We start from the raw sequence: 17217 nt of genomic DNA, 5'->3' as shown, positions 1-17217 counted from the left end.
ATGAATAAGTGAACTCCAAATTATAAGGTGTTGTTCAGTGTATCTCACCCGAGCATCCATCTCACTGGTGACCCCAAGTTGTAACGTCTACCGTTTTCGCCGTTTTACTGTGTCCGCGGCGTTCGCGTTGGTTATGTTCGTGCATATTACTTCGACACAGCATTCCAACAATGGCTTCGACCCAATGCCTAACACCGGATTTGGCGATAGACATGCATCGTGTTGTGGGCGATGTACAACCACCAGGACTGCAACACGATGCCTCTCACTCGACAATTACGCCGATATCGCTGGACGTTTTTGTGCCTACAACAATAAGTGAGGTTAGGAGTGTGCATGACTCTGGCCATCAGAGAACTGCTTTGTTCACAGGTCAACCTCCTCAGCATCTGACCATGCCCGCACCTGCCTCAGTTAAGCATAAGCACTTGCCTTCCTGCTGCGATACCTCGGCCTGCAATGGGAACAATAACTTGTTATCTGTGCCTGACCTCCATCTCCGTCCCACTGCTATGCCTCAGTGTTTTGTGCTATGACAGTCACCTTATCCGCACACCATTTTGAGTGAAGTGACTACAAACAGTGAACATTCACACATTCTGTCCGACGTTTGACATCATTTTCCACGCTCTGCTTCTGGACAACAGGCACCAGTCGAGCTTCCGCTACCGTTCTCGGCACATCCCGGTGCCTCATCCACATTGGTCTTCCGCCACACGTCAATCCTAACACAACTGCAACGTGATGAGTTTCCACAACTGCAATCGACACATTACTGTGTCTCACCCGCACCGGCCTTCCACATCGCGACGGATCGCACTCAACCACAATGTGTCACCTTCACACTGCCACCCAACCAGCCGTCGTCACCACATTCCTGGGAGGCACACTTTCCTGGAATACTACAGCAACAACAGCTCGTTTCAGGCAGTGCCCCGACGAATTCAACTCAACCTGTTCTTCCAAACATTCTACAAAGCTTACCGACACTGCCAAAATTTAATCCCGACAGAGCAACAACCTGGTTCAAAATTGTGGACGAAGTGTTCGACCATTACAGACTCGATGAGTCAGCCAGGTTTCTGTGCCTCATCACCCACCTGCACGACCAGGAGGACTTGATTGCTGACCTGGTCGACGCCCCGGACTCATCTATCCGGTACACTCTAGCCAACGAGACAGTTCTACGTCGGCTTGCATGCTCAACTGAGGCAGCAATATGGCAATGACAAACCTTCCCATCTCTGGAGACGGCTACGTGCCCTGGTCAGCACCAATCTACTCTCTGACACAACTCTCCTCGCCATCTGGTCAGATAAACTATCTCCTCACATCCGCTTTGCTCTGGCTCAGAGGCCTCCCGAATTTGTCGAGCAAACAGTGACAATTGCTGACAAGCTACACGATGCATCACTGCTCTATTTCGCCAGCCACTGACTACCTGACAAGTCTCAGGTTCAGGCTGATCGTCCTGTGGCCGGACGTGGCTCGGGCCGCACTGGGCCGACCCTTCCGCTCGCTCTGGAAAACAGTAAACAAGATATTGGGACATCACCGGCTCCACCCTTGGTCATGCTTCCTCCTGCAACTGAGCCTGCTGCACCCACCAAACCTCAGCTATCACCACTGGCGACCTACGTTCTGCAGGAAATGCAACTGCACCACACGTACTGTTACTTCCACAAAATGTTTGGTGAGGCAGCATGGAACTGCTACTTCCTGCTACTTCCCAAATGCCTCCTGCACACAACTTGACAGGCACTCCCTAGTGCTACATTCTGTCTGGGAATGACCGGATATTTGTGGATGACTTTACATTAAAGACATTTCGTCGGGAAAACTTTTCCTAGTGGACACAGGCGCCGATGTTTCACTGCTCCCCACGTCCTTAGCGTCGCCGAACATCCGTCCTCATCATACTTCACTGCAAGCCATGAATTCAACTAAGCAAAATGCGCAGGTTCAACCTCCCACGTTGTCTCACTCTCCACAAACTGCAAACTCGAGTGGACTTTTTTAGCATACAATATTGAGGAACCTGTACTAGGCATTGACTTCTTGCGACACCACAAACTTTCACCGGACGTAGTGCGAAACACCGTGTTTCATCACCCCTCCGAAACTCACTTCCCCTGTGCTCTGTCGAGCAAACCCCCCCGTGATAAATTGATCTGGGCTCATCTCATCCGTACATGCTCGGCTCTGTCGATGACATTACAAGAAACAATGCACAAGTGCCTTGTCGAGCTTGAAAATGTCGCTCACCTATGCAAGGAAAACTTTGAGCTCTCCCTCCGGCTCCACGAAACTCAGCTCCAGCTATCCGACGCAGCAAAGGAATTACAGACACTGCAGCAAGGACAAAGCAAGGTCAGTAAGTGTGCTGAATCTGCTTGTAGTCCCAGCAATCGAGCCTCCGTGTGCTTACCTCCTGCTACCCCTCACAACTGTGCTATCAAGTCTACCATAACATGTGCTGACAGTTCCACAGGACCACACCCCCCTAACACGGCAGCATTTGACACTCAGCTGGAAACGAGTGTGCATGCGCGATGAGCGTCACGTGTTCCTGTACTGACAGCTCCTACCCCTCCCTTCGCGGACAGCACCTCAAACTATGCAGCTTCGGCTCCTGCCCACCGCCGTGCGACCACCACTGACGACACAAACAGTGCACTCGTGCCTAGCACTTCGCCCGCAACTGTGCTGCTACAGACCGCGCCCTCGGACAACAGACTCACTAACGCTTCACGAGCTCTACTGAGCTCACCCGACTATGGCGCCACTGCTTCAGGCTGGCAGCTATCTTGTCGTGTTGACTCCTGGGACACTTCGCTGCCTCGGCTCCCGTCGGATCCGCCGAGTGGCTCTGAACACCACGACCTCGCCTCGCCTGCCCCATCCGCCTCACATTGTAAACAAACCGCCTCCCGTGCCGCCAGCAACATTTCCGTGGTCACCAATGGCACAAGCTTCACCTTATGCCAGGCCACCTGATCTTCAGTAAACCACGTCGACTTTGTCCCGAGTGCCTCTCCGACCTTAAAAAGCAGATTTCTGAATTTCTAAGCTCCGACGTCATTGAACCCTCTGCCAGCAGCTGGTATACGCCCATTCATATGACGCCCAAGAAAGACGGGTCCTGGCACATGTGCGGAGACTACCATCGACTAAACGCACGAACAATTATGGACACCTACCCCATACCCAACATTGCCGACTTTACAAATTCCCTTGAGGTGCGACCACATTCTCTGTCATTGATTGCAAACGGGCCTACCACCAGATCCCCATGGCTCCTGAAGACATCAAGAAGACAGCAATCACCACCTCAATCGGGTTATTTCAGTTTTGATTCATGCCCTTTGGTCTGAAAAACGCAACCCAGACCTGGCAACGCTTCATCAACGAAGTGCTATTCGAACTAAAATTCTGATTTGCATATCTTGATGACATTCTTGTGTTCAGCTGCTCCATCGAGGACAACATTCGACATGTGCAAACTGTTATGGACACTCTTGCGGCAGCAGGCATCAAGATCAACCAGGACAAATTGCAGCTACATCAACCCGCTGTCACTTTTCTTGGTTTTCGGGTCTCTGCCGATGGCATTTCACCGCCCCCTGACAAAGTACAAACAATACTAAACCTACCCAGACCTTCGTCATTCAAAGAGCTCCGGCACTATCTGGGGATGGTTAATTATTATCGCCGTCATCTACCTCAGTCTGCAGAGATTCAGGATCTGCCTTGGCAGGCACAAAGATTTATGGATCTCGGCCCATTCCATGGACCACTGCTATGACTGACTCTTTCACTACCCTCAAAACCCTTCTTGCCAAGGCGTGCACCTCCGCGCATCCTCATCCCAATGTGCAGCTTTTCATCACCACAAACATGAGTGATACTGCCATCAGTGCTGTCCTTAGCCAGACAGTCGATGGCCAATCTTCGCCTCTGCAGTTCTTCTCGCGCAGGCTCACCAATGCACAACAGAAATATTCCGCGTTTGACAGGGAGTTGCGTGCGGTCTACGAAGTGATCAAGAATTTTAAGACCATTGTTGAGGGATGCTCTTTCTATGTTTTAACAGACCACAAACCCCTGGCTGTGGCCATTTCAAACCCGCCAGCTGACCCGCCTCCTCGCCGTTTCAGATACATGGACTTCATATCCCAGTTCACCACCGATGTCAGACACATAAAGGGTGCTGACAATATAGTTGCTGATTTCCTTTCACGAGTCGACGGCGTTCATTCACTGTTAGACCTCTCTGACCTTCCCAACCTCCAATCCGCTGAGGAGGACACACAAAACCTGATTTCAGACTCTACACCACCTTCCCTGGCATTTCTGGTGAGATCTGGTCCAATGACAGTACGGGCACGTTATGCCCCCTCATCCCAACCACACTCCATCGAACTGTCTTCAACACACTGCATAATTCAGCCCACCCCGCTGTTCGTGTGTCCGCCCGCCTCGTAGCAGAGTGCTTTGTGTGGAGAAATGTCAACAAGGACTGCCAGCAATGGGCACGCTCCTGCGTCACGTGCCAACGCTGCAAAGTACACAAGCACCATTCACCCCCCCTCGGCGCCTTTTCGATCCCTCCTGGGCGTTTCCAGCATATTCACATTGACATTGTTGGCCCTCTCCCCACCTCTAACTGCTTTCGTTATGTTCTCTCGTCTATCGACTGAACAACTCGCTGGGTTGAGGCTGTCCCCCTCCCCAATATCACGGCAGAAACTGTTGCTCGAGCTTTCATTGAGTCATGGGTATCGGGTTTCGGATGTCCAGCAATCATCACAACTGACCAGGGCAGACAATTTGAGTTGACCCTGTTCAACGAGATTTGTAACATTTCGGCATCCGGCGCATCCATACCACAGCATATCACCCGCAAAGTAACGGGCTAGTTGAGCGCTGGCACTGCACTTTCAAGGCGCCTCTTCAATGGCATGACTCTCTTTGGATGGAGGCCCTACCCCTTGTGCTACTCGGCATTCGTGCGATCTATAAGGAAGACCTCAAAGGCACAATACCCGAGTTCGTAAACGGCCAGAACATTGTTCTCCCTGGCGACCTCGTGAGCCCTTCTGCTTCTCTCCCTCAGTCTGACTTACCTTCCTTTGTGAACCGCTTCAGACGCCACTTCATCAACCTCCACATCCCTTCTCCCACCAGCTATTCCCGCCCTAAGGTTCTCTGAACAATTGCGAGTGCGTCATGCTCCGAGATGACACTGTCCGTGCTCCTCTCCAACCACCATATACCAGCCCGTACCGAGTTCTCTGGCGCTCAGTCAACACCTATGACATCCAAATAAAAGATTCAGCTGTTACAGTCTCTCTCAACTGACTTAAGCCTGCTCATGTCGATCCCGCTTCTACCCCCCCTTCAGGCCACGACCATGCCACTCACTGTTGTGGCTCATGACGCTCTGACCACTCCCTCCACGTCGGACTTACACACTCAGTCGAGTGACTTTCAGCTCCAATCGTCAAGCTCTTCTCCGACCTCACCCTCTACTCTGGTCTGATGCACTCGTCAAGTGATCACATGCTCCCCACGTCGAGCTTACCTACGATCACGTCCTCGCTGCCGGGCCCTTCTCCGGTACCTTCGACCTCTCCTCCATCGCCTGCCTCGCCCTGTCGAGGTTTCTCACGCCCCCCCCCCCCCCCCCCCCCCCATCTTGAACATGCCCTCGCTTGAGGTGCTTGTGCCTGTTCCCCCAGACATAATCCATGACATATCTATAATACTACGCGATGATACACTGTTCGTCGTTTGTTTCCCTTCATCCGGTTCTCATGACACAACCTCCGCCATTCCCTGCCACCTGGTGAAATGTGTTCCCCTCTCACCCGATGTTGACCTGGACATGCTTCATGTGTTCGCCACACCCACCGGAAACATCATCGTTGTCGCTCCGTTCCTCCCGCAAACCGCTGGCCTACCTGTTGCCGCACAAGTAGCATACCCAGTACGAGGCCCGGCGTGCTTCAACGACTTCCAGGTTCGGTCGCCGCACCTTTCTTCACGACATCAACCAACACAGCTCCCCAACGACGCTGTCAAGCTGACCGTGGTCCAGCTCCCACAGAGCTTTTACAGATGTTATTCTGCTCCTCCCATCTGCTATGTCTTGAGGTAAAGGGGGGATGAACACAGTTTTGTTCACATATCCCCACAAGAAAAAATCACTTGGTGACATGTCTGGAGATCTAGAAGGCCAAGAATGCAGGGCAATGTAGTTCTAAGTTCAAAAATTTTGAAATTATGTAAAATAACTTGTAATTAGAAACATAGTTTTCTGTTTTGTGCAAAATTTGTTCTGGCATTCTGAATGGAGAAAATAGAAACTGGCAAAACTAGAAACTGGCACGCTGAGAGAAGTATAATTTCTGTTGGTGGAGCTTGATTGTAAGTTTGTATGTCTTACTTATTCCTATGATCTCTTGCTAGCTAACAAGCTGCACTCTTGGAAGAAGAAATGAAGATTATGGCTTAATGTCTCATTGACATTGGAGTCATTAGAGACTGAGCATAAGCTCAGTTTCAAGAACTAGGAAAGAAATCACCCACACCCTTTCAAAGGAACCATCCCATCATTTGTCTGGGGTGATTTAGGGCAATTATACAAAACCTACATTAGGTTGACTGGGGATGGATTTGAACCATCATCCTACTGAATGTGAGTCCAATGTGTGTTACTCCCTTGGACTAATTCAGAGTTACGTTTATTAGTGGTAAATTTCTATTCTCAAACAGTTGTTGTGATTAGTAATTTTTGTGTGTCCCAGATGGAGGAATTTTCTCGCCATTTAAGTAATATGGGCAGACATTAATGGATTATTTTTCTTTTTCTTATTTAAGATTTGGTACTACATAACTAATTATCTTGGCAGTCATATAAAATATTAATAAGTTCAGTTATTTATTATTCTATTTGTGATGTCAAGAATTTTATAAAATTCCTTTCTTAATTTTGATGATATAGTAAAGACGACAAAACAATTAAATGTTGATCCCTCTGAGAAAAGCGATGTAGAATCTAACCATGAATTAGGGGTATCCACTGCTCAGTGAAGACAACTGAATGATCAGTTAACTGAATTATTCCAAAAAATCAATTTAATAACTAGGATAATGTCCACAGTCTTAAATCATATAACCAAAACTTTGTCAATGTTAGCAGTTATGTCCACAAAAGAAGAGGCTATGGCATTAGAAATTACAGAGAATCAAGATGCTTTGTTGTTGAAGTAAGATGCTTTATCAAAATAAATCTCAGCAGAAATTCCAGAACTGAAGTTAGATCAAGCAGTCCTACCATAAGCCATACAGAAATTAGCTAATGATGTTCATTAGATTTGGAAATGAGTGAAAAGCAAATAATGCACAAGCAATTTGAATTATAAATGCAGACATATGCAGAACCTTCAGTTTGGACATTTTGAAAAGCATGCACAAATAACTGACACCGTAGATGCAATATTCCAAGCAACAATTTGTAAAATAAATAATGAGATACATCTGAAGGGGTCATTCATCCAATCAGGTTCAAACTGAGTTATGTAATCTTACATATAAATTAGGTCAGATTTGATGTCATAAGTGAGGTGCTTGAAACTGGAAAAAAAAAAAAAAAAAAAAAAAAAAAAAAAAAAAAAAAAAAAAAAAAAAAAAAAAAAAAGAAAAAGAAGAATTAGGTGAAGTAGAGGAGGTGATGTATGATAATCAGTAGGTTGCAAATGGAGCAAAAGATATCCATGCTCCCAAAACAAAGTCTGATAGACAGCAGAAGGCCCAATGTGAGCTCATGGCTCAACTGTTACATGAATCATCATATAATATAGTGACTGCACTGATCTTTACTTCTATGCTACTCAAAGTAAGTTTAATTAGACATTGCCAAACCAAGTATTTTTGCCTGGCAAAGTGAGCATTCAGCCCATTGTTTTTATCAGCATTATCATGTTTGTGGTCCGATGTACAGAAGTCAAGTTCTGTGTGTGGGAATATTCAAGGAGACACTACCTTCTGGCCTACTGAGGCAGCCAAATGTATTGGTCTAAAAGGACACAAGAATGACTCTGCAAGGTGGTTTCCAGCTCAGAACCATTTCATACCCAACAGGTAAGTCTAAGGAAGTACTTCAAAAAGAACACCAACAAAATAAGATAGTGGTCTGTATCCAAATGTTATTGTGATGTAGTTAGAATACTTAAGGCAAAATTGCTGATACACATAAGAGAAAAATTAATCAATGTACCGCAACCAAATCTAGATGAGTTCATGTCTGTATTTGATTATATCAGTTTAATTCACAAGAATGCACAAACAGGAACAAACAATCTGAAAAACCATAACAAAATCAACAACAACAATAATCATAATATGTCTATGACTATTTGAATGTGAATCATCTTGCCTGTCACACTGAGCAACATAAAAACATACCGAGCGAACTGTGCAATATTAACGATCTCTACAAATCTTCTAATAAGTGTAAACAAAAAAAAAAAAAGACAGAATCATAGATGCTGCCCTTGTTATATAAACAGTAACAAGAAGATCATATTCTCATAACATTTTATTACACCTCATGTCATACTTCTAAACAACGATAAATTAAGTGCAATAAAAAAAATTTCTGACCCCTCCAGTTAAGAAACAGTTAAAAAATACCACAGATTGGCATTATTCTATACAAAATTTGTACCAGATCAGCTGTTAAATTGTGAACCTATGACAAATTTGCTAAAAAAAACATGAATCACAAGCGGCATTTGATAAAATTAAACAAACCTTCATCCGATCTAATACGCTGTACCACCTAGATATATCACTTCAATTTTGTCTTCCTGCTGCTTCATCCTCAACATCTGTATCCACAACTATACGCTGTAAACCACTGTGAAGTGCATGGCAGAGGGTACCTCCCATTGTTTCTTCCCCTTCCATCCACATATGGCATGCGAGAAGAATGATTGTTTGAATGTCTCTGTGTATGATGTAATTATTCTAATTTTATTCTTGTGCTCCCTATGTGAGCAATATGTAAGGGGTTGTAGTGTATTCCTAGAGTGATCACTTAAAGCTGGTTCTTGAAACTTTGTTGATACACTATCTTGGGATAGTTTATGTCTATCTTCAAGAATCTTCCAGTTAAGTTCCTTCAGTACCTTTGTGATACTCTCCCATGGATCAAACAACCCAGTGACCATTCGTGATGCTCTTCTCTGTATATGTTCAATTTCCCCTGTTAGTCCTATTTGGTACATGTCCTACACATTTGAGCAATATTCTAGAACTAGTTGCATGAGTGACTTGTAACCAACCTCCTTTGTCAACAATTATGTAGGATATAATAGATCAGTAGTTTCCATAAAGAAGACACATTATGTTACAGATAGGCACAATTAAAAAGACACTTGCACAAAACTTTTGGCCACAGCCTTCATCAGCAAAAGAGAAACAGAGAAACACACAACCTTCATACACACAAGCAAGCACACCTCACGCACATATGACCAGCAATTTTACAGAGGAATTTGATATTTAAAATTTTGTACTACCTTGTACTCCAAAATTTCAGTTTGACTAATAAACTCTCACTGGAATGTTGAGCTAAAGGGATGAGGGAACTGTTTTGAAGTACTAAGCTTCCTGATTATGAAATCCATTTGATATTACATGCTGTGCAATAACTTGAAAACGATTTTAATTTAAATTATGTGTTCTGTGTCTGTGGCCATTGGGTGTCATGGACTACCGATGAAATAAGTGCCTCAACAAGTGTTTATTATTCATATAAGAAACAGAACTAAGATACAGTGTCTCTGGCTGAATGTCCACAGTACAACCAGAACTGTCACTCCTAGACATTGACAGAGATTCACCTACATGATGAAGTCCACGAGTCATAGTAGGTGGCAGAGCAGAAGAGACAGGATGGTCAATGGTAGGATCCAAACTAGCACATGGAAGTGTGTCCACAATATGATGATGCTTCTAGAGCTCTGGGAATCAGTGGATCTCTGACGTGAGACTCGAGGATGATAGCTGCTGGTGTGGCGATGATGTTTTTGGGGTGTCAGTACTTCTGAGACATCAGGCACTGGCATATCTCAGAGGTATGGCTCAATGATGATAGCTGCCATTGGGAGATTGGATTATGATTCTTCCAGGATGCTGAGTGTTACCAGATGTCAGAGGTGATGGCTCTGTGACAATAATGCAGTTGGGACAAAGATGCTTCTGAGATATTGGGCATCGGTAGATGGAGTTGATGGCTGAATGATGGCAGCTGCTGGTGGGACAATGTGTGGTGAGGGGTGACACCTGGAGGTGACAGACAACAGTCCACTAGAGCGTCACTGGCAGGTGCTCATGGATCCATAGGCCGCTGGTGCGGCTGGTGTGAATCCTGGAGTATACACCAGCCACAGCATGGTCTGGTGGCAGCCTAAATACCCACCAGTGGAGGCATACCATGTGGCACAGAGTGGGCACATGATGTGGCACAAGAAAGTGATGCTCTGACTACAGTGCTCTCTCCATGACAGGTACACTGTCTATTGGCAAGGTTGGCACTGCTGGGCACCATGAAGGCTGTGTAAAGCTACGATGTAAGCAGCCAAAGCCACGTAAGGCTAGACTTGTAAACAGATCGGTGAATTATGTTGATGCGAGCTTTTTATGCCTCTTATCGAGGAGAAGTAGCAGTCTACAATACATGCCTGGTATGCATGTAGTTCTAGCAAACAAAGAAGGAAGATGGGCTTCAACAACCTGTTGACATCAAGGCCATTAGAGATGGAGCACGAGCTTGGGTTGTGTCAGGGATGGGGAAGCAAATTAGCCATGCCCATTCAAAGGAACCATCCTGGCATTGCCTGGACCAATTTAGGGAAATTACATATGACTTAAATCTGGATGGCTGGATGCATATTGAACCGTCATCCTCCCAAATGAAAAATATTCTAGTCCCACCTAAAACAGGTGGTGCAGCCAACTTGAAGATGAAGCAGCTGTCACCAGGAACAGGAGCCCAGGAATGGAAAACTGGAGACAGTGTTGTCAGGTGAAAGAGGTCAAAGGGAGCAATGCTCGATCAACAGAGGCCAGCTGGAAGGCAACGACACTGACGGGTCAGTGGGGAATCAGATGCAGCCGACAAAGGCCACTTCAACGGTGGACCTGAAAAACCAAAGATGGACAAGATCTGCAAAGAGAAAGACCAGCTGGATGCCTGGCCTTGTGGCACAGTAGAGCCCAGCATCACTGAGTTAGTGGCAAAATTTCCATGAGCGCTAAAACCAAAGCACAGTGACATAGAGGAGCAACCCATGGTCAGTACAGCCAAAAAAAGGAGCAGCACAGAACGGAATGGAGATGTCCCTGGAGCACATGTGCTTAGCAGGTCCAAGCAGCATGGGGAACACAGCACTGGGTGAAACCGAGGAAGCCTGAGGAATGGGTGACTCAAAGAGGACAATGAGACTGCTGCTGTGTTGGCTGCAACAGCATCAGGCACAGGGTTGGCTGCAGCAGTGACAGAGAGGAATGAGGTGGCTAAACTGGTGGTAGTGATGGTAAGGCCAGTTGCAATAAGGCTGGCAGGGACCAGACTGATGGGGGAAGTGCTAGTGACAGCTGTGAATGGTGCCAGGCAGCACAGGAGAAAATGTCTCTGCAGAAGATGCTAGGCCTGAAACTCATACAGTGGTTTGTGGGGGAGGGGGGGAGGGGTGAAAGATAGCTGGTGTTGAGTGGCAGCAGGGATAGTTGAGGTGAAAGCATACATGTAGGCACATGGACCAACACTGGCACAGTGAGAGTGCAGCTCCAAAAGGGCTGATGGCAATCTGTGTTGGGGGCAGTGGGGTTGGAGGCACTTTCGCGGTCACTGAGACTGACACCAGCACAGTGATTGGAGTGGCCACAAAGGGCCATTGGGATTCAAGGCAGTGGCAGCTGCAGATGGAGCCTCATTGACACCTACACCCAGTGTTGGCGGCTGCAGAGGAAAAGCATCCTTGCAGACACCCAGGACAATACTAGTGCACTGAAAGTGTTGGAAGTTATGTTGACAGATCCTGGGGTGAAAAGAAGATGCTAAGGATCCTGGAAACAAAACTGATAAAGTGCAGCATAGTAGGCTGACAGCTGGTCCTGCTGCTACACATAAGAAACAGGGGAAATGTAAACCTCACGGTTAAGAGATTGAAGGATACTGTATGGCAAAGTGCCAGACCAGAAGAGGAGAAACAATCAATGACAAAAGTCTTTACGGATCATCAAGGCCATGAAATACTGTTTCAGGTGGACAATGAAAGCCAGTCAAGGCTCCAGGATGTCATCGAAGGACTGTAAAGTAAAGCGACAGAGTGGTCACGGCCAGGACAAAGCTGCAGCTGAGCAAATGGGCCACTCCAGGAGAAACACAGTGCTGCACTGCATCGATTGTAATGGGTGAAACTACAAATACAGTGTGCACCAAATCAATGACACCCAATCAACACACACCATTACTGAAACTGAGCAACCCCATACCCTGTTTCGCATATGGTGGACAAAAAAGTGTGTCAAAGACATCCGAACATAATCTTCATCTCCAAACACACATAAAGAATGTATTATAAAAAGAAATCTGCTCCAGCAAGAGAACAAGTACCATAGGCAATGCACAGAACAGTCTCATCGCCAGCTGAGTATGGTAGACAAGGGTAGGAGACAGCAACAGTAAACAGTGACACTAAACATAGTTTAATACATGTGAAGCAAAGACTTGTTGCATGTTTTCTGTCCATGGCCCTGGAGTGCTACGGACTACCAATGAAATGTGCAAGTACCACAACAACTGTTTATTATTGATATAAAAAACAGAACTAAAATATAGTGTCCGTGGATGAATGTCCACACTACTAAAGTGCAAACAGAAATGGCACTCCTAGACATTGCCTTTACTGCCCTTAAATAAGATGATGCTTCTGGGGCATGAGGTGCTGGAAGAAGTTGGAGGCTTGGCTCAACGACATTAGCTGTCGGTGGGATGATGTTGCTCCTACACCGTTGGCACCAGTGGATGTTGGAGACTATGGTTCGGTGATGATGGCTGCTGGTAGGATGATGTGCACTGAGGCATGGCACCTGGGAGCACCAGACAAAGGTCCAGCATTGTCGACTGGTGCTCACAGTGAAGACGATGGCTCTGATTGTTTGGCTGCTGGTGCGGCTGGTGTGAAGCCTGGAGTGTGCACTGAATTCAGCATGGTTCACCAGAAGCCTAAATACCCTCCAGTGGACAGACTCCTGTGTGGCACTCAATAGGCACCTGACATGATGTAAGAAAGTGGTGCTCTGATTATGGCACCACGATAGGCACAGTGTCTGCTGGCAAGATCAGTGCCACTGGACACAGTGAAAGTTGTATGAAGTTACAACATAAATAACAGAAGCTGAGTGAGGCTAAGATTGTAAACAGTCCTGTGAGTTATGCTGATGTGATCTGTTTATTTGTGTCCTCCACAAGAGGTGGCAGTCTACAATGCATGCCTGGTATGCGTAGCAGTTTAGTAGCAGGCAGATGCTACACTTTGTAAAAGCACAACCTCCAGTGCAACACCATTACAAGCTTTTGATACTGTTTCTGACTACCCTGTATACAAGGTGAACATTAATGAAGCTGTCAAACTGCATGGACGGATTCCTAATTGGAAATGGAGGAAAAAAGGTCCTATGAACATGTATCCAGAAATGCGTCATTGCCACAGTAGATGGCACTGATGAATGAAAGCTCCTCTGACCTCATGCTATGATTTCCTTGTGTGTTGCAAACTGTGTGATTGACACAGCATACTGTAAGCAGCAGAACAGCCCAGTATCCATGTCGGGAAGAAGCCGAGTTGGTGTTTGTGCAAGGCCAAGCAGATGAAACAGTCGAGGGGCAACATGGCTACACCAAAACAAGTACCCTCATAGACACCAACCACATCACATAACATTCAAGCTCTTTTTATGTGTTTGTATGGTCATGGGTCCTTTCAGACAGACAAACATGCAGGAAGGCCACAGACTGTCATACACCAAATTTGGAGTACCAGATTCTATGCCTATGATACTATTCTGAGAGAGGTTGGAACATGCGAAAGTGTGCAGCAGTCCATGATGGGGTGGTGTGAATGCACACATTGCATCCAATGGAGGTGACTATAAACATCAGTTCTGACATCGATTCAGTGCAGCTCTGTACTGTATTCCAGGGCAATTTGTTGTTGTTGCACACACACCATCCATTTCTGGACACATGTTCATAGGAACATTTTTCCTCCATTTCCAGCCAGTAATCCATCCCTGCAGTTTGTCAGTTTTATTAATGTTCACCCTGTATAGAACAATGATTCAAGTGAAGGGGGAATTGTTGTATACTACTGAAGTAAGTAAAGCTCTGTGACTGATTGACAAACAGCATTCTGGATTATAAATATTGTTTGTGACAGAGAGAAATGTAACTTGTTAGTGTTTTGTAGAAGCCTCTGAAATGTCTCTTGACAACTGTGATGTCTTGCCCACACATTACTAATAGGGTGCCTACGGGTTGCTGCGTTCTTGGAATGCTATACAACAATTCAATCAAATAACATTAGCAGTTTTATTTCCAGAAAGCAGATTGACAATACTTGACTTGAAAATAGCAAATGTTGCTAGTGAGAGGCGACATGGAAACAATACAGTCTGATAGCGAAGCACTAAACACGTTGTAGACTTGGGCCGATCTAAGCAGCCGAGGCTAGCAAGAGGTGCGTATATATTTACTTGCTGCAGTGGGTGTGCCTGGTGCAGTGCGGTCTGATTCCATGCACTATTGGCTGCCCTTTCTTTACCGTCTTCTCTGCTCTTGCATTTCGCCTCTTCGTTCTGGCATTTGTGGTTATGGCAGAACAGAAACAGTGGAATTCCTACAGTAATGAAACAGTGAACAAATACTGATGGAAAAAATTCCAATACCAAAAAAATTAATTAATTAATTAATGTAGAGGAATTAAATTTTGGGAATACATTATCTACACAACATATTTTATTGATTAATGCTGAAAGTTCATGGGTTAATGTAAGTGTGAGAAAACCCATTGCAAATGTGAAATGCTGGTACATTAATAATCAGTGTAACCACCAGAATGTTGCCAGATGTCAGTTTGTGGGATGGAGTTCCATGCCTGTTCCACTTTGTTGGCCAAAAAAGGAATTGTTAATGCAGTTTGTGGATGATGCTGAAGTTGTCATCCAATGCTGTCCCGTATGTGCTCAATTGGAGATATATCTTATGAGAGAGCAGGCCAAGGAAACATGTCAGCATACTGTAGAGGTTGTTGGGTTACAACAGCAGTATGTAGTCGAGTACTATCCTGTTGGGAAACATCCCCTGGAATGCAGTTCATAAGCTGCAGCACAGCAGACAGACATAAAAATTTGCAGCCAGGGTGCATGGAATAACCATGAGGGTGCTCCTGCTGCCATACAAAATCACACCCTGGACCATAACTCCATCTTTACAAAAACTTAACTTCCAGAGAAGACATTATGAGGGAAACTGAATAAACAAATGTTCACTTAGTGCATGAATGAATACAGTATTTCTCCTTTCTTTCTACTATTTCCTTTGGCAAGTGTTAAGTGCTAAACTATATAACCACCATTACCATTATTTGCCAGTGTCTGGGATGTCCAACAGAGGTGAAAGCAGCATTATTTGCACTATACTTAATATGGCATTCATTCCAGCTGTTAATTAATGCAGCAATAGTCTGTAGCTGCCCTGCTCAAAACATGCCACCACTTCTGTAACAGTTCCAATTATAGCAATTGCAGTCACAGCATTTGATCATCAAGGTTGGCCTCTGTATATTAGTACAACCACCCTATCAGTAACCAGCAGTGTTACCAAAATATTGAAGACACCCATAGCAAGGGAACTACAGCATGCTTGGGGCATCTGCTGACCTGGTGTGTACAAGCACTGGCTGCATGTCCAGCAGAATTGGCAACAGCTATGGAGTGGACTACTGCCATGTGGTCAGAGGAAGCACAGTCAGTGACCACTGTGGACTGGACTACTACTATGTAGCCAGGAGAAACAGTCAGTGACCACTGTGGAATGGACTACTGCCGTGTGGCCAACAAAAGCAGTCAGTGAACACTATGGAGTGGACTACCATTGTGTGGACAGGGGAAGCAGTGACAACTGTGGAGCAAACTACTGCCATGCAGCCAGGAAGAGCATGTGATGAAGAAAGCTGGGATATTTTTTCTTCCCCTCTTGTTTTGACATCTGCCTCCTTAAAATTCATTTTTCCAATTTCAACTGATTACCCATTAACATACGTGAATATAATCTGCATTTTCATAAAAGAGAAAGGTTGACCCTCAGTTTTAAAGAATATAACAACAGATCTAATTTTGTGCTTAGTTTTATGTATGTAATTGATTTTCTAATTTATTTAAACTATTCCTAGTTAGTATCTTTTGTTGTAGGGTGAAATCAGTAATTGTTTTGTAATTTAAATTCTATTGTTGACATATAAACAAATACAAATTCTGAAATAACTGTAATTTGGAAGACAAAATGCTAATATTCTATTGTATCTATTTGGCTCTAGTCGAAAATATGTTAGCAAACCAGTGCATCATTAATTCCAAAGTAATTAACAGTTTTGTCAAAAGTATTGTTTACGTAACCATATATGTTAATTTCAGCATTTAAACAAATAATTTGGCTTAACCATTGTAGTAGAAGAAACTGTTAAAAGGAACCAATTTTTTGATGTATTCAGTTAGTTTAATGAGTTAAGTTTTAATTGTAATTCCTGTAAATTAAACTTCGAACAATGTGTAGTTTCAGCACCTATTATTGTGATGATATATAAGGCCCAATTTTTGGTCACGAGACAGTAAGTCCACGGCCGCGTCTCAGACGAGAAACCTGTGCTGGATAGAACAACAACAATGCTTCAACTTAACTGTGGAATAAGTGTTAAACAATTAGGCCATGTGTAAAAACATGACAGTGTCTGCTACACACACACCTTTCTATTATTCAAGAACAGTGAACTTTGTGATTAGGTTTTTACTGCTAGTAGAAGTACTACAGTTAACTATTGTAGCAGTATGTGGAGGTTCGCCTCCAACCTATTAATGAGGCTTATC

This window comes from Schistocerca americana, chromosome 9 (genome assembly GCF_021461395.2).
Source record: "Schistocerca americana isolate TAMUIC-IGC-003095 chromosome 9, iqSchAmer2.1, whole genome shotgun sequence".
Taxonomy (NCBI): domain Eukaryota; kingdom Metazoa; phylum Arthropoda; class Insecta; order Orthoptera; family Acrididae; genus Schistocerca; species Schistocerca americana.
This window is presented reverse-complemented; position numbering follows the sequence as displayed.